The sequence below is a fragment of the Schistocerca nitens genome, chromosome 8 (assembly GCF_023898315.1).
Source record: "Schistocerca nitens isolate TAMUIC-IGC-003100 chromosome 8, iqSchNite1.1, whole genome shotgun sequence".
NCBI lineage: Eukaryota > Metazoa > Arthropoda > Insecta > Orthoptera > Acrididae > Schistocerca > Schistocerca nitens.
Genome location: NC_064621.1, coordinates 76,157,591 through 76,178,081, shown reverse-complemented (window position 1 = coordinate 76,178,081; position 20,491 = coordinate 76,157,591). Strand labels below are relative to the sequence as shown.

Genomic DNA, 20,491 nt, shown 5'->3' with positions numbered 1-20,491 from the left:
TGTCGCTAAGGTGATATACTATTCTAGAATACATCAACTTATCAAATATTTTGGGAAATGATGCCAGCAGTGAGCAGTTAAATGGGTGGGTAGTTATTGACATCTCTCTTATCACTTTTCTTAATGAGAAGTTTAACAATGGCATATTTCAAATTGGCCTCAGTCAGTTATGCATTACATATTTCAGATAAGAGCGGGCTTATTATAAACGAACAGATCTTTTACTCTATTGGAAACACCATCAAAACAAGATGAGCTTTTACTTTTGAGAGAATGTATAATTTTCTTAACCTCAGAAGGAAAAATTCATGGGACATTCAAATGACTGAATTTTATGAGAGTTACTTTTCCAACATACTGCCATGATTTTTCTCTATAACTGTTTTTCCTGATACTTTCTACTATACTTAAGAAGTGATTGTAAAATATATTTGCCACTTATGACTCATCATTTATAGCCCGTCCATTCAGTCAATAGTGAAGCTATCCTATTCTGTTGTTGGTTATTCTATCTCTCGTTTCACTACACTCCATACATACAGTTGTCTGAAATACTGAGTCCTGACTTTATGCGACTTTTCCCTGATTTCTTAATAACTAACATTTCTCAGTAACTTTGAGTAGTTTTTGTAGTTTGCAGCTACTGCAGAGTAACCACTTGGCTAATTTCCATGAATCGGTGCACAACAAATTTGAAGACCCTCTGAGGACGATATATATCAAACGTTCAATGTCTCGAAGCGGGAAATATGGATGTTGTTTTATTTTTGACAGCGGAACATTGGCTGAGAGCAGCAAAATGTCATGTGATGAAGGTATATGTATCTGGTTAGGCTCAGAGTGTGATGAATGTATCAGACTGTCTTACATGGAAGGAGTTGATTCCATGTCTGAGCGATACAATGAAATGTTTGGAATTTTGTTGGGAGTATGGATTGCTTCCTTGTCGTGATGTGAGAAATTGCATGCACTTTGGCACTGCAAATTCAGTTACCCCATGCAAGAGATACGTCAAACACAATTATCCTTTCCTGCATGCAATTATGGGTCACTGGCAGCCCTCTGTACGTTGACAGAGATCTGCTCAGTCTAAGTCTCAATAGTTGTAGCTGAGATCCAGGATTTGCAAGTTGCATAAATACAAGCTCAATTTTATTTGTCGTAGACAAATACGCAATACGCTTCGAGGTCTGTTACTGAACACCATGAAGTACGTCGGGGAACCAGTCACTAAACGAGTGTAATAGTTTTGTTTCTTTAATGGCAACTGAACTGGGAAGTTACAGACAGACTGGGACGGCAGCATGCTTAGGAGTTTATTAGACATCGTGACACATATTTCTGACAAACAACATTATAAATATAATTACTGATTGTTTCAGTTGCAGAAATTCATTCTGTCCTCTTAGGTTCCTGCACAACTACATGCTTGTATATCATGACACATTTGTAGGAAATGTGAATTGTAGCTTTCCCATTTTGTTTCCATTAATTAAATAATACTGTTACACCTTATAGTGACTGGTTCTCAATGTGCGTCGTAATGTTCAATACCAAGTAATGTCTCTCAGTTTACAATATGTTTGTCGTTAGTCGGATCTCAAGTCAACAACTCAAGATTCGACCGTTCAATACATATTGAAATCGGTCTGCAACTTTGATGTGCACTGATTCTTGAAAATTATCCCCTACTTGCTCTTGGCAACACATACATTTGCCTTTTCATTTCACAAAATACTTTATTCCCTAAATTAAATCTTATGTTAGCATTTTATTGATTACAAATTTCGTCCCCATTCATCTCTTGTAAACTATTCTTAAAAACATATGTCCTCGAGTCATTAATTAAACTAACTGATTGCAGAAATATCCATATTGTAAAGCTCATGTTATTTAGCATAACTTACTGTGCAATATGATCAGAAGAGGTGTTTATGACTGGACAAACACACATTTTCTTGCTCTGAACTTCATCTAAGAAAACATTATCAATTAGGGTCCTACTGTTTTTATCCACCCGTATTGCAAAGTTAATTATTGAGATTAAATTGTAGCATGCAAGTGTTTTACAGATCACTTTCCCTGTCAGAATCCTTTAAAAAATCTACACTGAATTCACCACAGACTGCTTGCTGCTGTCTGACAGCACAGTAAGGAATCCGTGTTCTTCATACACAGTATTCGTAATTTCATATTTCTCAAATGTTTGCTGGTTTAATAGCGAAAACATTTTCTCGCAATAATGAAATAATATTCGCTTCACAGACAGGTAACAGTTGTAGCCGGTGGCGTCACATTTTTCGATATTTCTGTGCAACAAATTTTACTAAAAACTTCACAGTCTGGGTATATCTTTAATGTGCTGCAACAGTTAAACTGCATATTTTTGTGGTACGCAAGTATAAACGTCACCAAGTATGGCACATTAGTTTCAGCAACATGTAAATCAACATGGCGCCCGCTCAGTTTGCTGCTATCAGCCAATAAAAGCACTAGAATACTGACGTCAAGCAAATGTGTTTTTGGTGGTAAAACTGAACATGTTTATTTCAATATTTATTCAACATTAATAATAATGTCTTGTGAATGAAATTTTTGGTGACTGTGTAATCTGATGCACAGACTGTGAACCTTGGTTACATTAAAAGCAATTATGCCTCGATCAACATTACAAAGCAACTGACAGCTAGTTGTTTACAGACCACCTACCAAAGCAACAGCCAATCAACCAATCAGGAAATTAGCTTGGTTATGATTTCTAACCTATCACTGTTACCATACCGCTCTGCTACCTCAAATGCTAACTGCTCCTGTCAGTTGCAGACTATGTTTGCGGCCGCTCATTAGAGAACTTTACTCATTTTCATTCCTCGCATTGTTCCTGTGTGTGTGTGTGTGTGTGTGTGTGTGTGTGTTTTTACGCATCATGATGTCCTAATCTAGCTGTGAAAAAAAAGTGTGCAGACAAGTAATACGACTATTACCAGCCTGCTAATTCAGTACTGCACATTAACGGTCAGCGTGTGAATGTACCCAACACGAAAACACCCAGCTGCTACTGCCGCAGCCATATTGTGTGCGCAGACAGATGTGAACCGGCCACATCGCTCTCCCGCCCCAACTTTGTTATTTTGATTGAGGTTTACAGTGTTTTTCATAGTTATACTAGTGTCTTCAAATACATAGTTTAAATGAAGCATTTCATTAAAAACCTCACAAAGGTGTAGCTTTATGTATGATAGTTTTTATAAAATTGTGGAGAAATGACATGTCGAACTATTACTGGAATGGAATTTGTTGTTCCTGGACTGGATTTCGTCAGACATAGGGTATTTTCGTTTCAGGTCACATCTAGACCAATGGTTCTTTACGCGAGAAACCTCCTGTCACTTTATGATTATGCACAAATCTTAGTGTTGAGAAAACAGGAGTAAAAATCCAATTTCAGCAGTCAATAACCGTAAGTTACCAATATTAATAAACAGCCACCTTAAGATACACAATAGAAAATGCCAATTTCAAAATTCGTAAAAGCCATCAATTTCGCGTTGTAACACTAAAAATCACAGACTTTGCACTATTTTTCATTTAACCCATTAAAGGAAATTTTCCTGTCCCAAACTATATCAAGTGATTCCAGAATGATATTTTCACTTTTCAGTGGAGCATTCGCTGATGTGAAACTTCCTGGCAGATTAAAACTGTGTGCCGGACTGAGACTCGAACTTGGGACCTTTGCCTTTTGCAGGTAAGTGCTCTACCGACTGAACTACACAAGCACGACTCACAATCAGTCCTCACAGCGTTACTACCACCAGTATCTCGCTCCTGCCTTCCGAACTTCACAGAAGCCCTCTTGTGAACCTTGCAAAACCAGCAATCCTGGACGGAAGGATACTGCAGAGACATGGCTTAATCACAGCTTGGGGGATATTTCCACAATGACATTTTCTTGCAAGGTTCACAAGTACAAGACGTAACAGTCTTAAACCACGTTTGAATTCATAGTGACCATATAGCCACAAGATAAAGAGGCAACAACAGATGAAACTAGAAATAAGTATACTCATCAGCCAAGTGCAGATTATGATAATTTAATAAAGAATAAGAAGACAGTGCTGGAAGTCTTACAGAATGTAGAGGGTACACACATAGACAAAGGTGAAATTATATATGAAAGGAACTTAGGCAAGCAGTAAAACACCTACAGGTATGAAAAAGCAAAAGTAAAGACTATTTCAAATGGAACAATACAGCTGTTAAAGAGAAGTAGATAACTTCACAATAACAATACCAGCAACATGGGGTCAAGACGAATGTTCAATGTGAGTTGTCAGCTTTGGCCAGTGACGTAATGTTAATGACTGCTGTCGCACCACCTTTTGGTGAACATATTCATACTTTTCTTGGTAGTTGGCAAAGCCAATAAGGGTGGGGAAAAAAGCAAATGTGACATGAAAAAACTTGGTTGTGGTTACAAGACTGATCTGTAACTTTGCTCAAGGTATATGTTAAGTTTGAAGGTGGCAGTTTGGTTGGAGTTGGAAAAGTAATGAATGATACTAAGATACAAATACCTGGTTGTAACAGACTGATCTATAGCTTAGCCCATTTGAAAAAATGAAAAAAAAATAGCATCTCATTATTGTCGCCATACCATTTACAGTGTTTGTCACACGTTTCCTATTATCATGCTCAAAGCTAACAAACTCTTACCAACATTCCTGCTTAATTAAACAGAACTATTAAAAATTTCATCAAAAAGACTTTGAGAAAATACAATGAAAATTTTATAAAAGAAACACAGGAATAAGGGTATGAAGGAAATGAAACAAACTTCCGTTGTGCCAACACATTTCCTCAGTTAAGATGGCAGGCAGCTCAGTGACAAAAAATTATGAAGTATTCCAATACTTCTTTAAATGCTTCTCTAGTTTAAAATATGAATCAGACACAGACACAACCAACAATGTATATAATGACATTCTGGCAGTAATGCCCAATGACATGTACGAAGCCATTCCAGGTATGAGGAGCTGATGGTAATGTAACAGAAACGGTCAATACTAGCAGCAAAGTAACACAAATGGAATTTGTGAAATAGTTGCATCAACTGAAGCCTTTGGTATTGCTTTGCGAACTCACATCACACCTTTCAACCTAACCTAACCTTGACCTTGGGTTACACTACAGATATGTGTCACCACAATCTAAAAAAAACAGACGCTAAACAAAAATTGTCAGTGTTTTCTTCTCATTATGTTGGTGCACACATAACATTACATCCCATAACATCATTACATCATAGGTCACAACTGATTTTCAGTATCAAGATCTAACCGAGTCACACTGTTGTCTGTAGATGGAGGTATATTCTCAAAACTGGAACCATAAAAAATACATACACCAGTCAGTCTTTTCTTTGGAACGTGTGTGTGATTCACCAAAATTACAGCAACCCACAAAACAGAACTTTAATTAAGCAGAGGAACACGCATACTTTAGAAGTGGAAACAGCCCAACAGAGCATTTACAAATCGCAAAAAAAATTACAGAACAGAGGAATGAGTATGAATTATCACGTTGTCTGATATTCATAGATTCTGAAACAGCCTTGGATAGATTGCAATAAAAACTGTATTAACAGCCCCACGGAAAGGCATCCACCATCCCACCTACATTACGATACTCAAGAAAAACATATATCTACAACTGAACGCTGTATCTTCTATTGGTTTCATTAAGAGTGAAAAAAAATCCAATGTAGATAGATATGTCAAGTAATGGGTACTACAGCACCAGAACTATTTTCAGCTTTCGTATGCGACTTTTAATATTCTTAAACTGGGAAAAATGAAAAAAGAATATTGTTAAAGAAACTTATTTGAACAACTTTTTTTTAAGCATGGCACACCATCTCCGCAGCAGTTAAACAATCATGAATGGAATAACATAGAGAGGAAGTTTGAAAGCAGAAAAGAAGAAAGCATATGACAAACACACAAAACTAAAGGGGCTGAAATGTTACAGTGTTGCTAAGCCACAGTAAATTTTACTAATCCACATTTTATTCAAAGGTTGTCATAATTTATAGTTTATGCATGAGTTAATTACAATTGTAATGTCTCCAATGGCATGTCACCCAAGTACAAAATGTCCTGCTTTACACCCTACACTGACAATACCAAATTGACAGGAACTGCAAATCGGTACAAACTGCAATTGCAAATTTTACAAAGGTTTAGTAATCTAGGGTTAAACAAACTGACAGTGTAGTTTAGACGTGGCTTATGAATTTTGTGCCTAGGGTGATCAGACACAACTGAATGGGCAGAAAAATAGACAGAAACGGAAAATAAATTCTAGACTAAATAGGGTTTTCTGAGCCAAGCTTCCACTGTGCTTGAAACCAAGTTTACAATCAGCGTCTGTTACAACTTCTGACATAAAGCATTGAGATATTGATTTTTTAATGTGCAAACCATTCAAAAACTAGTGGTTGTGCAGAGAGCAATGCAGAGATGAGCATTTGGGGATTACTGAGAGCGCAACCGCTACGGTCGCAGGTTCGAATCCTGCCTCGGGCATGGATGTGTGTGATGTCCTTAGGTTAGTTAGGTTTAAGTAGTTCTAAGTTCTAGGGGACTGATGACCTCAGATGTTAAGTACCATAGTGCTCGGAGCCATTTGAACCCATTTGATTACTGAGAGAGGAAAACAAACAAAATGAACTTAGAAACATGCTGGAGTTGATGGCCTTATCATCACTGTAATGAAAAATAAATGGAGGTTGGCGATACAGGTAGCTAGGTGAATAGTTCTTTACTGGACTCCAATAAGTTAGCAAATACGACTCAACAACCTAATAGAAGATAAGTAGCTGCCAGTAAACACATGGAGGGAACATTAATGAATGCATGGAAAAGCCCTGAGAAGACCTTCATTCAGCAATGGGTGTCACATGGCAGATGCTAACAACAACAAAAACCTATTTTGTTGTATGTTACCCATACTGCTACAATCAATCAATTACTGAGATATGTACATCCATCAGTTGCCAAGTAAGTCAGCCAAACACCATATTCACACCCAAAAGTCAAGGGTTCTTTGAGATTCATTAAGAAATCTTTATTCCTTGTGGTACTAAGCAGAAACGTGTGACTCATGTGGCATGTACTCACCAATGTGGGTAACAGTGAGTCTTAAGTCATTTGGATGTTTTGTGAGCAACATTACAGCAGTAAGCACATAAGTAGGCGATTGGTAAGGCGATGCGCAGTGGCAAAGAGTACCAAGTGATGGGACATGCAGCACTGAATTCAAGAGCATTTTGAACACTGAAGAGGAGAGTGGCACTGGAGCAGGTGCTGCAATGAATAAACTGAAAGGAGATGCCTCTATTCTTGTTGTTTCTCACGTATTTGTAGGTTGTAATTTTAATTTTAGTATTAGTAATAATGATACTGTTACTCAAGGTAATGGTTGGTTTATAAGAACTGGTAGTAGTGCTTCTACTGCTGGAGGGTTAGAGAGAGAGAGAGAGAGAGAGAGAGAGAGAGAGAGAGAGAGAGGAGTGGGAGGGGGGAGAGAGCACCTAACGTGGAACTAGCACCACACTCTGGATCAAACTGACAGTGTGATATACATTCCAGAAAGTGGTTAAAAATTAATGACACAATGGTGGCAGTAAAGGAAACAAAAGAAAAATTCGGAATAGGTATTAAAATTCATGGAGAAGAAGTAAAAACTTTGAGGTTCGCCAATGACATTGTAATTCTATCAGAGACAGCAAAGGACTTGGAAGAGCTGTTGATTGGAATGGACAGTGTCTTGAAAGGAGGATATAAGATGAACATCAACAAAAGCAAAACGAGGATAATGGAATGTAGTCGAATTAAGTCGGGAGATGCTGAGCGTATTAGATTAGGAAGTGAGACACTTAAAGTAGTAAAGGAGTTTTGCTATTTAGGGAGTAAAATAACTGATGATGGTCGAAGTAGAGAGGATATAAAATGTAGACGGGCAATGGCAAGGAAAGCGTTTCTGAAGAAGAGAAATTTGTTAACATCGAGTATAGATTTAAGTGTCAGGAAGTCGTTTCTGAAAGTATTTGTATGGAGTGTAGCCATGTATGGAAGTGAAACATGGACGATAACTAGTTTGGACAAGAAGAGAATAGAAGCTTTCGAAATGTGGTGCTACAGAAGAATGCTGAAGATAAGGTCGGTAGATCAAGTAACTAATGAGGAGGTATTGAATAGGATTGGGGAGAAGAGAAGTTTGTGGCACAACTTGACTAGAAGAAGGGATCGGTTGGTAGGACATGTTTTGAGGCATCAAGGAATCACAAATTTAGCATTGGAGGGCAGCGTGGAGGGTAAAAATCGTAGAGGGAGACCAAGAGATGAATACACTAAGCAGATTCAGAAGGATGTAGGTTGCAGTAAGTACTGGGAGATGAAGAAGCTTGCACAGGATATAGTAGCATGGAGAGCTGCATCAAACCAGTCTCAGGACTGAAGACCACAACAACAACAACAACAACAACAACATGGTAGCAGCCAATTAAGACGACAGACACAGATAGTTAACATGATTGCATCCAACAGTAATCTTGTGGACACACGTATAACCTCTGTCGTACTGTAAAATAACTAGTTCTTACCAACAGCAAATCATAATACACTTCAATATTATAATGGTAACCATAACACAGGATCTGCTATGGCTATAAATGTGTGTAAACACTTGTCATGCCCATGACTGTACAAAGACTGTCAATTAAAATCTATACAACACCACAGAACTCTGTGGTGTGAACTACAACTTCATTAACATCCATCAAATAGAAGGAGAAGTGTATGTTGATAAAATCAATTTGGAAAAAAACAGTTAAATGCAGAAACTTATGCTCAGGAGTACTCCACTTTTGGTAACAAACCTGTCAGTCAGTGTACTGTGTGAAGTTGCAACAGTAACTCATAACAGTATCTTGTGGTAAACCATACATATAAATACAAATTCTGGGTTAAATGATGATGGCGTCCACTTGGGTAAAATATTCCCCCATTCGGATTTCCGGATGGGAACTACTCTGGAGTACGTTGTTATCGGTAGAAAGAAAACTGGCGTTCTACGGATCAGAGTGTAAATTTAAAAAGGGAAATGGATAGGTTAGTGAAGTTCAGTGGCAGGAGGAACAAGACTTCTGGTCAGGTGAATACAAGGTTATAAATTCAAAATCAAATGGGGGTAATGCAGGAGTAGGTTCAATAATGAATAGGAAAATAGGAATGCGGGTAAGCTACTACAAACAGCATAGTGAACTCATTATTGTGGCCAAGATAGACATGAAGCCCACGCCTAACACAGTAGTACAAGACTATATGCCTACTAGCTCTGCAGATGACAAAGAGATTGATCAAATGTATGATGAGATAAAGGAAATTATTCAGGTAGTGAAGGGAGACAAAAATTTAATAGTCATGGGTGACTGAAATTCGATAGTAGGTAAACTGAGAGAAGGAAACGTAGTAGGTGAATATGGATTGGGGGGAAGATTTGAAAGAGGAACCCACCTGGTAGAATTTTGCACAGAGCATAACTTAACCATAGCTAACACTTGGTTCAAGAATCATGAAAGAACGTTGTATACATGGAAGAAGCCTGGAGATACTAGAAGGTATCTGATAGATTATATAATGGTAAGACAAAGATTCAGGAACCAGGTTTTTAATTGTAATACATTTCCAGGGGCAGATGTGGACTCTGACCACAATCTATTGGTTATGAACTGTAGATTAAAACTGAAGAAACTGCAAAAAGGTGGGAATTTGAAGAGATGGGACTTAGATAAACTGAAAGAACCAGAGGTTGTAGAGAGCTTCAAGACGAGCATTAGGGAACCACTGACAAGAATGGGGGAAAGAAATACAGTAGAAGAAGAATGGGTAACTTTGAGAGACGAAATAGTGAAGGCAGCACAGGATCAAGTAGGTAAAAAGATGAGGGCTAGTAGAAATCCTTGGGTAACAGAAGAGATACTGAATTTAATTGATGAAAGGAGAAAACACAAAAACGCAGCAAGTGAAGCAGGCAAAAAGGAATACAAACGTCTCAAAAATTAGATCGACAGGAAGTGCAAAATGGCTAAGCAGGGATGACTCGAGGACAAATGTAAGGATGTAGAGGTTCATATCACTAGGGATAAGATAGATACTGCAAAATGCTGTAACACGTGAGGCAATACAGACCCTATGACTTATCTTAGAAAATAGATTAAGGAAAGGCAAACCTACATTTCCAGCATTTGTAGACTTAGAGAAAGCTTTTGACAATATTGACTGGAATACTCTCAATCAAATTCTACAGGTGGCAGGGGTAAAATACAGGGAGCGAAAGGCTATTTATAATTTGTACAGAAACCAGATGGCAGTTATAAGAGTCGAGGGACATGAAAGGGAAGCAGTGGTTGGGAAGGGAGTGAGACAGGGTTGTAGCCTCTCCCCGATGTTATTCGATCTGTATATTGAGCAAGCAGTAAATGAAACAAGAAAAATTCGGAGTAGGAATTAAAATCCACGGAGAAGAAATAATAACTTTGAGGTTTGCCGATGACATTGTAATTCTGTAAGGGACACCAAAGGACCTGGAAGAGCAACTGAACGGAATGGCCAGTATCTTGAAAGGAGGATATAAGATGAACATCAACAAAAGCAAAACGAAGATAATGGAATTCAGTCAAATTAAATCGGGTGATGCTGTGGGAATTAGATTAGGAGATGAGATGCTTAAAGTAGTAAAGGAGTTTTGCTATTTGGGGAGCAAAATAATTGATGATGGACGAAGTAGAGGGGATATAAAATGTCGACTGGCAATGGCAAGGAAAGCGTTTCTGAAGAAGAGAAATTTGTTAACATCGAGTATAGATTTAAGAGTCTGGAAGTCGTTTCTGAAAGTATTTTTTTGAAGTGTAGCCATGTATGGAGGTGAAACATGGACAATAAATAGTTTAGACAAGAAGAGAATAGAAGCTTTCAAAATGTGGTGCTACAGAAGAATGCTGAAGATTAAATGGGTAGATCAGTAACTAATGAGGAGGTACCGAATAGAATTGGAGAGAAGAGAAATTTGTGGCACAACTTGACTAGATGAAGGGATTGGTTGGTAGGGCACATTCTGAGGCATCAAGGGATCACCAATTTAGTATTGGAGGGCAGCGTGGAGGGTAAAAATCACAGAGGGAGAGCAAGAAATGAATCCATTAAACAGATTCAGAAGGATATAGGTTGCAGTAGGTACTGGGAAATGAAGAACCATGCACAGGATAGAGTAGCATGGAGAGCTGCATCAGCTGCATCACACCAGTCTCTGGACTGAAGACCACAACAACAACAGGTTGCACGAAACATATATAATGTGTCTTCAATATAAGAATGTGCTCTACACCATCTTCGAATTTAATTTATACCACGAAATGTCCAATCTTTTCAGAGAATCAAACTGCTGTACACAATACAATGTCACACTCTGGATTAATAAATAAATAGTTAACGCGTTAAACATTTGATGCTAAGCGTGTAAGCAATGAAAGGTTTAGAAAATGTTTGGAATTATTTTTAAAGTTTATTGGAAGTCATTAGGTTTGCTCATTCTCACATACTAAATGAGTATAATATGGGTAATTTGCTTCCTTGGGATATACACATAGTTTTTAACTGCAACTAATATTTGTCTTATTGTGCCCAACCTTTAATATGTCCGCCCCCGGTAGCTGAATGGTCAGCGCGACGGACTGTCAATCCTAAGGGCCCGGGTTCAATTCCTGGCTGGGTCGGAGATTTTCTCCTCTCAGGGACTGGGTGTTGTGTTGTGTTGTCCTAATCATCATCATTTCATCCCCATCAACGCGCAATTCGTCAAAGTGGCGTCAAATCGAAAGATTTGCACATGGCGGTCTACCCGACGGGAGACCATAGTCACACGACACCTTTAATATTAGATTATATCTCTTAATGAGTGTATTGTGACAGTATTTTAAATTGTTAGGCCTCAAATATAATTATACAAGACACTAACAATCAAATTTTTGCTGCCTCTGGAAAATGTTAAGCAAGGCAACCTTTACCTGGAATTGTTCAACATGAACCAGGTTGACTGTTTAGCAATATAGATAATTCTCCTTGTAGCTAAGTGGGCCCAATTCCAATATTCTGTGAAGTTTAGCTGCTTACAACTATCTATAGCTTTATTATATTACAGAAGAAAACAAAATGACTTGCCCAAATATTTTGTACTCTTAAGTCTTGCAGAAGAAGAATTGAAGATGACAACTGTGAAATTCTTTGAGCACTTGGCAAGCTGTCTTAATTAAAAGATATACACAGCAAAGTGCAACAGTGATTGAGCTCAAGGGCAGTGTGAACACAATAGGGCTTTCCTCATAACAATTTTATTGGAAGTGGTGGATGGACCCACAGTTAAATATGGAATCAAAAGTAGGATACATTCACATTACACATCAAAGGAACGTAACTTCACAGATGGCAATGACCATTTAATGGGTGTACTGACATAAGATGGATCAACAACAGGTCATGTTGCACTACCCTGTACTGAATAGAAAATGTGATATTTATGAAGGACCTTCTGCAGTACAAATTGCAGGGTTGTAATCTTAGCATTAAGGAATGATGGTAATTGTGTGTATTAACAGCACCCTGTCAACTATACAACATTCAGTTAATTGGTAAAAATACCAACATTTGAAATACAATATGGATCATTCTGGTCATGACATTTGGAGTAAATGAACCTTTACTGTGTCCCAAATTCCACATACTTCTGACAAGTTCCAGCTGATAACAGGGTAACAGAATTAATAACAGAAACGTTAAAAAACTGAACATAATATGCAGTATTTTTCACAAAAGAACTTTGTCATCTCTGAGAATACAACTAAATCTGGTGATAAGTATAAAAAGAATATGGATAAATATAGTCATTACAGTAATTTTCATAAAGAATGCGACTTGCTGTAGAATGACTGGAACAAAAACATAAAGTACTTTTCCACTCAAACGAGTACTGTAAGATCACAAGAAAAATCACAAAAAACACCTACCTTGATGTCAGTCTGAAACTGACAACTGAGACAATTACTTGCAATGAATATGACATTGTATACAGTGACCAGGAAAACAAATTATTTCTATACTTATGAGGCAGAAAATCAAAGAATCGTATACCTAAGACGTGCTTGAAGAAAACTCCATTCTGTTCAGAAGAGAGAACCATGCAATATATTAAAAACCGTTTCCTATTTTAAAATGAGAAATTCAAAATGACAATTTCAGAAATGCTGAAACTGTCACTACCACCACTCTGTTGTGACCCCATCAAGGTTAACAACAAGAATTATCTACAGTTATCCTCATGAACCACATTTGTGGGTTTCACCACCTCACAACCAAAAGTGATACATCACAAATTATATTTCAGATTACATTAGAAACCGGACTTTCACCACAACATACAATACAGAAAAAATTACAGAAAAGCAAAATGAAAATTGTCGGTATCCTCTTGCAGCACTGTTTCTGCACCTTTGGCACTACATACCACAACACACTATGTCGCATGTCCAAAGCCGATGTTCAGTACTGGTAGGTTCTAACTACTGCAGCATTAAATACCGCTTTGCCAACTCTAAATGACAGAGTCGCCTTCCATTGTAAGATAATCGTTGGCATATGCTACAGATCAGTATGTCAAACTACAGTACATTCCAAAACATAATATAGGTTCAAACGAAATATTGTCGAAGTTCTGTTCTCTTTCTATTTGCCCACATGTCATAAGCCACATCATCATAATACAGGATAAAGCCAACATCCGAAAAACAAAAATAAGTTACTATTTAGTAGTTACTTTTGAAAAATGTGCTAATTGCTGCCAAAAACTTATTAGGATGCACAAATTGCAAGGTGTTTGTATTTTGGGGGTGCATACGCATCAACTTCAGTATTTACAAAGCGCCCCCCCCCCCTCACACACACACACACACACACACACACACACACACACACACACACACACAATCTTCTAAAACAATAAACATTCGTTAGTGTGGTAGACATGTGTAGATGTTCTTCATCTTCAACATTTACCACACAAAATCTATTCCAGGCTATGCAGTGCAGTTAGAGAGGAATGACATCCACTAATACAATAATAAAATCAGCTACTGAATCTTTGGCCTGAAATGGAGTGAAGTATAAAGATACAACAGCATTTATATGATGGTAAGAAGGAAATGCATTCTGTCCACAGAAGAAGTATATTACTCACTGACAATTCACTTGAATCTTAATATGAATGGCTGGGGATTTGTTAATACGAAAAATGCTGCGTTGTATTATGGTTCAGACTCAACATCAAACTGTCGGTGGCACTATATTATCAGTTCCGAGGACAAAGAATGGCATATGTGTAGGCCTACCACTTCCAACAGGAAAACATTGGTGTTCAAACCAATCTTCCGATTGATGATAGCCTTAACTTAAACTGCCAAACAGGTAATTCAAAATTGTTAAGGCTTTCGTGGCCACTTGTTGACAAACTGCCTATTGGCTTCTGTCTCGGGTTCTTCATTAGATGAACGTCGGCCGAAGAACCCGAGACAGAAGCCAATAGGCAGTTTGTCAAACAGGTAATTCTTCAACATGATTATGGCTCATGGAACAAGCCACTAAAACTATCCTCTGCTTTGTGAAAGTATGACAGATTCAGCTGTAATTCATGTAAACAACTGAACACGAGAAAATATTGTAACTATTTATGAAGTTTATTACTGGTCTAGCTGTTATGCCAACAAATATGACAAGTAGTATTCCACATCTCCAAATGACCACTATTCACTTTAACAACGTTATACACGTTCAATAGAAGGTTGGGGGAGGGAGGGAAAAACCAGTGTCAAGGGTGACATAAGAATTAGGGACCAATTTGACTTTGTATTTTGCGAAATTCGGAAAACTTTCCATAAGTAATGGTGTACGCTAAGGGTGAGACTATTTCATAAAACAAATTAACTGACAGACCAAGGCTCAATGAGCCGAGTGTAAAATTCACTATTAAACAAGATCCAACCGAAGTACATTACGAACACATTCTAGTCGCCAGATCAATTTATGTAGCACTATTTCACGTACTATTCATAGAACTATTAATCCATTCACAGGTGCAATGTATACATACAAACTCACAAATAAACAACGTATATAACTGCGTGCGGCATTCGTGTCATTTCTAACAGCTGTAGCGCAATGACATACGCTGCTTTACGACAGCATTATAATCTATGGATATTATGGATATATACTGACTCTTAATAAATATTTTTACCTCTCGCTCGCCCGTTCCGTCACGAGGGACTCAACTTTCATACTGACAACATCCGGAACAAAGGGTCCTTCAAAATTCAGCCATCTTGGGTCTACTGACGGCGTTTCGGGATACTGTCCTCCACAATCACACTACATTAACCTCCGAAGCCATGCACTATAACGCACATTAATCATAGGTACACATTGGAAACACTAAATATCCTTTCATTGGGTAAATAAGACATTTACCCAAACTTTCTTGAGCTTCACTTCATGCCTTTGCACCACACACCTCCAACACAAGCACCACACACATACGTGAGCAACGGAGATGTAACTGAGGTATCGTAGGAGGTCGTCGAAATCCAGGTATAACATTTTTGGTAATCAGTTATAACTCTCAAGTATAAATAAAAAAATGAGCTACAAAAAGTAAACAAATATATTTATTGCAAATTTATCTCTTGTATTTACCATAGAGACTAAACTACCTGGAAAACAGATCACGTTTCCGACGGAACCCCTTGCTACCACGCACAGCGCCATCTTCCACCAATATTTGTCATTAACTGCGTGGCAATTATAAACAAATTTTACCCACCGTTCGAGACTTATAAGTATTGTATTTGTGATCAATATGATTTGTAACAAAGTAAGTTTTGGTTATTTTACCTCATGAAGCATTGCGTTGATATGATAATGTTATTCGCGGTAATTTCCATGCTAGTCTTGTAGATCGTTCCGTATTTTGTATCTGCATCATGTGAACGATATTTCATAATTGTCTCTTTAAGTTTCTCTCAGGTGACGTCAATGCAGAAAATGTTGCAACACGCAGTCACTGAATCACGATTTTTTCATTATTTTGTCATGCAGTGCAGTAGAATTTCGCTGGATTTATTAAATGACGTACGAGATTTTGAGCGACGAAGATGAAATTGTTTGTCACTCACTTGAAATTTGTTTCTTCGTTATTGCTTATAGAATAACGAACACACATCCGATCACTGAAAAAATATAGAGTATATGCGATTAACCAGCGAAATTGTTTTGCTCAGTAGCCTACTATATGCAAATTTACAATGCGCTGTTTTACTCGATGCATTCACAAAAAAACTTGATTTTTCGCTTTTCTACTGAAAACATTGAACGGGCCACAGATTCCTACATGTTGCCCCCCGTTATTTATGATGCTCACTGAAATTTGTCGGCCGATGATTTGTAAAAAAATGCTGTCCTTCGTGGAAACAGGACTATTACTTCATATGAGCCAAGATTTGGCCTCGTAGATACTATAGCGCACGTGTTGCCAATTTCATATGGAACTGTGTTTTAAGTTTTCTCGCTTCAGGCTGTAATAAGAATGTAAAACTGTCATCCTCTTCAACATACAGCACAAATTTTCCTGGTTACGTGTAGCTTACCACCGTGATGGAAAAGAATAATTATTTCGCAGCGAGTACTGTGTACCTAGTAAGTAATTTAGTGTTGCTGGAAGGCTATTGGTACTGTTATAGTACAGTTATAACTGTTTCTAAAATTTGGTTCAGTGCATTCTGTGTAGCGGGAAATGTAACAACGAATGAGATATTGTGTTAGGGGTTAAACTGATATGTGGAGGGACATTACGCAAATACCATCTTCTTCATTCATGGCCAGTTAAGATGAAGATTAGCAGAACCCTCCCCAAAAATACGCTATTCGAATTCGTTGTTATAAAACAAATGAATCAAAAATAGATATCTGCCATGAATAACTGTTGCTGCCTCTCACAATGACGAAGAACAAGCCAGTTTTAAAATATTGAAGTACACTTTCTCAGCGAAAAATACAGTAATATGCCGGCTTTTTACTTATTGTCTTCAACTATTTCTTTCTTGCATATATGTTTTCTCTCTGTCACACATACAGACCATATTATTACACATTCAGTAATCTTTCTATGAAGTGGGTGTTTTCAAGCAGATACGATTTCAGTTTCTGTTTGCTGTCAATTTTATGTTAAATGCTTCACATTGAGTAGGAGCGCTCGTAAGGCTGAGCGAAAGGTCAAACGAAGAAAATAGTTTACATAAAATTTATCAAAAGTAACGATAATAATGGCAGAAGGTCAGAGAAAGCGAGTTTGTTTCATATTTCTGACACCGGGAACAACGTTAACTATCATTATTTGCCTGCACAGATATATAAGATAGTACGCAATGGGCCAAGCATTTCGCTGCATGGCTAATAATCGGATATCGAAGTAAGTACCTCTTTTTCACTGACGTCTGTCCTGATGTTTTAGTGGTAAAGCGCGTGTTTGTAATCCGGATCACGGAATATTCGCTTTGGCTTTGAGGCAGCCTTCACCTCTCAGTGAAGTGAAGATTTGCTATGAACAACACATGGTTCGGATTCCACATTAAACAGAAGGTGCCCTTTCACCTGAAGGATTACTGGCATAGGTTAGCAATATCAAGTCGCCGAAGTGGAGTCCAACTGAAAGAACTTGTAACAGGCCGCTAAGTCACACGAGATTATTATTATTATTATTATTATTAATAGAATGATATACTATTTTAACAACATTCGAAAGCTTTTCAAACAAATTTTCAATGTTTACAGTGGAAAATTCTCACACACAGCGCGAAAACTATGATCAAAACTGCTGGCTAGCAAAGGTATGTGTATAAAAGGACCAGCAGATGTAAAATCCATGCCATCTCGGCAGTATGGGCCTCCATTTTTATTACTTCTTTGTGAGGTTTTACTAAAAAAATTAAGAAGTTTTAAATAGCATCGGTGGTTATTCCGTCTCTAATCCCTTATTTTGCATGATTAGCTGTTGTCTGCACTTGATGTTCTGGATTCAGCATTGACTACGAACTCTTTAAGCGCGCCCACGGAGTCGTTCTTAATGTCTGTGAGAAACGGTTTCCGAACAGGAGACACACAAGCATACAACACAGTGCCTTTGCTGCACTTGTTTGACGCTTTCGAGAAATGGGGAGCTCATTGCCAACGGAGAGCACACGAGATTGAGGATAGAGATGTACGTGTTATTTTGTATGGGGGGGGGGGGGGGGGCAACATGTCAGCCAATAGACCTAATAGCTTCGTCTGGGTCTCTGATGTGTCTTAGATCTCATCAACGAAGGTTTAGCGTAAACATTTGAGCTGGAATGATTGCTAATCATCACCTAAGACTCGAACGTCTACGAGTACGTTTAAGTGGAGCAGTTAATGATAAGTGTCCGCATACCACACTTACAGAACTGCTGTACCTACTCAGCGGCTGCATCTGGTTTCAGAATGATGTAGTCTTAGCTGATTCTTGGCTTTGAACTGGATTGATCGGGTCTCATATGTTGCCTGACCAGCGTGTTTCCCTGACTTAACGTCTCAGTTCTTATTTGGATGCATGTTAAAACCGTTGCGTAAATTTCTCTAATTGCCATAAAAGCGGAGCATATAGCTCGAATCTGTGATGCGTGTAACAGCATGACAGAATCCTGTCAAGCTCGGCAAGATGGATCGTCATTGCAGGTACTAAGCATCTAATGAGTCTCAGGGAAGACTGTCCACACACTAGTTTAAATTTATTCGAACATGCCTTTAATGAAAGTTAAATTACATATAACTATTATTATTCATTCTAAGAACCTTATTAGCGTCTCATATACGTAATTGCGGCTTAAAAAAGTTCCTTATCAAAAAATTATTCTTTGTCTGTGTTGACTGCTCCCGCACAGTTTATCAGTGAAGTCTCTCTAGAACCTCCGATCTGGGACTTCGCGCTGAAAGACTGTTCTACGATAATAAAAGATAAATACTTTAGTCTGTTACTGTCTCAAGGACCAATTAAGTTTGTACTTGGTTGGTGTTGATGAACCAGATGGTTTCCATTCGTGTTTGCATGTGTTTCTTCCCATGATGACATAAATTTTCAACGTTAGTAATGATGGAATTGAGACTTGCTCTCTCAACACTCCACAACAAACTTCGTAAAACTTCTGCTTAACATCCAGTGTTTACCTCAGTCTCGACATCCATAGTGTCTAAACGTGTTTTATTCGTACGCAAGCATGTATAATGGCGAAGTTACATTCGTTCGAAATATTTAGCTGCTCTGCAAGTGCAGCTAATGTTACTCCGAAATCTGTATTGATGACGATTTCATACATTGTGAAACGCAAACGGCTGCAAAATGTGTGTCTACTAAGAACTGGGGAGACTGCCGTAATTACAAGACAGATCCCAACGCCCAGTTTTGTCGTTCACACCATGTACCTGTTAGTACCTATAAAGTTGCTGGTCGATTACTTGCCGGTGAACAAATATGGTTGGACTGTTCTCTAACCGGCACTGAAGACAGGATAGGGAGTCAACGCCTGCAACACTTAGTATTAAATTTCAATGTCTAGCGGATGAGTAATTGACGATATTGAATAGGGAATTTCGGGCTATCCTGGCATATGACCAGCTTGCGAACAGGTTATGTTGATCCAAAGCAAACGTTACACCTATTAACAAAAAACAACCAATTACAGCTATATTAGATATAGTTTATCAGGCACTGCGTGCACCATCGACAGACATTAGTTTCAAAATCACAACCCCTAAGAACGTTACGGAAATATGGCAGCTGGACGCTATGCGACATCACATTTAAAGTATTACGGCCGAGAGGGGGAATCAAACCAGTTTCAAAATCACAACCCTTAAGAACGTTACGAAATTCTTTAGATTATGAAATTATGGAAGCTGGACATTCAGCGACGCCACATTTCAAGTATTACTCACGGCCGAGAGGAGAATCAAACCACTGACCCCCGTTTCAGCAGGGGATGCTTGCCTGAGATCGCGGCTGGGGCATACTCTAAGAACCCGTTTCTGCTCTTCGTACATGTTTTCTCCTTTTCCAAAATATTTTACAAGTATTTATCGAAATTCTGTTCCTTGTTTTGTATGTTGGTTCTTCGTCTCTGGCGTTTTGAAGCTATTTCCTTTTGGGTGAGGTCTCGTTTGGCCACGAGAAGGAACTGCGCACTACAAGGACTTCCATAGGTGTCTCTCAGTCACCCCCCATATTGGTCACAAATTATTCCATACTTTCACCAAAA

The 20,491-nt window shown here is 38.2% G+C and overlaps 1 protein-coding gene across 4 annotated transcripts in view; it reads right to left on the bottom strand.

The window, feature by feature from the left end:
* The window catches only part of LOC126199290 (homeodomain-interacting protein kinase 2), a 236,852-nt gene extending 221,164 nt beyond the window's left edge, over positions 1 to 15,688 (bottom strand). For all 4 annotated transcript variants that reach the window (XM_049936110.1, XM_049936112.1, XM_049936113.1 and 1 more), the window contains exon 1: positions 15,406 to 15,688. The gene's annotated coding sequence lies outside the window, so the exon portion shown is untranslated. The remainder of the gene's footprint in view (positions 1 to 15,405) is intronic.
* Positions 15,689 to 20,491: the final 4,803 nt, after the last annotated feature.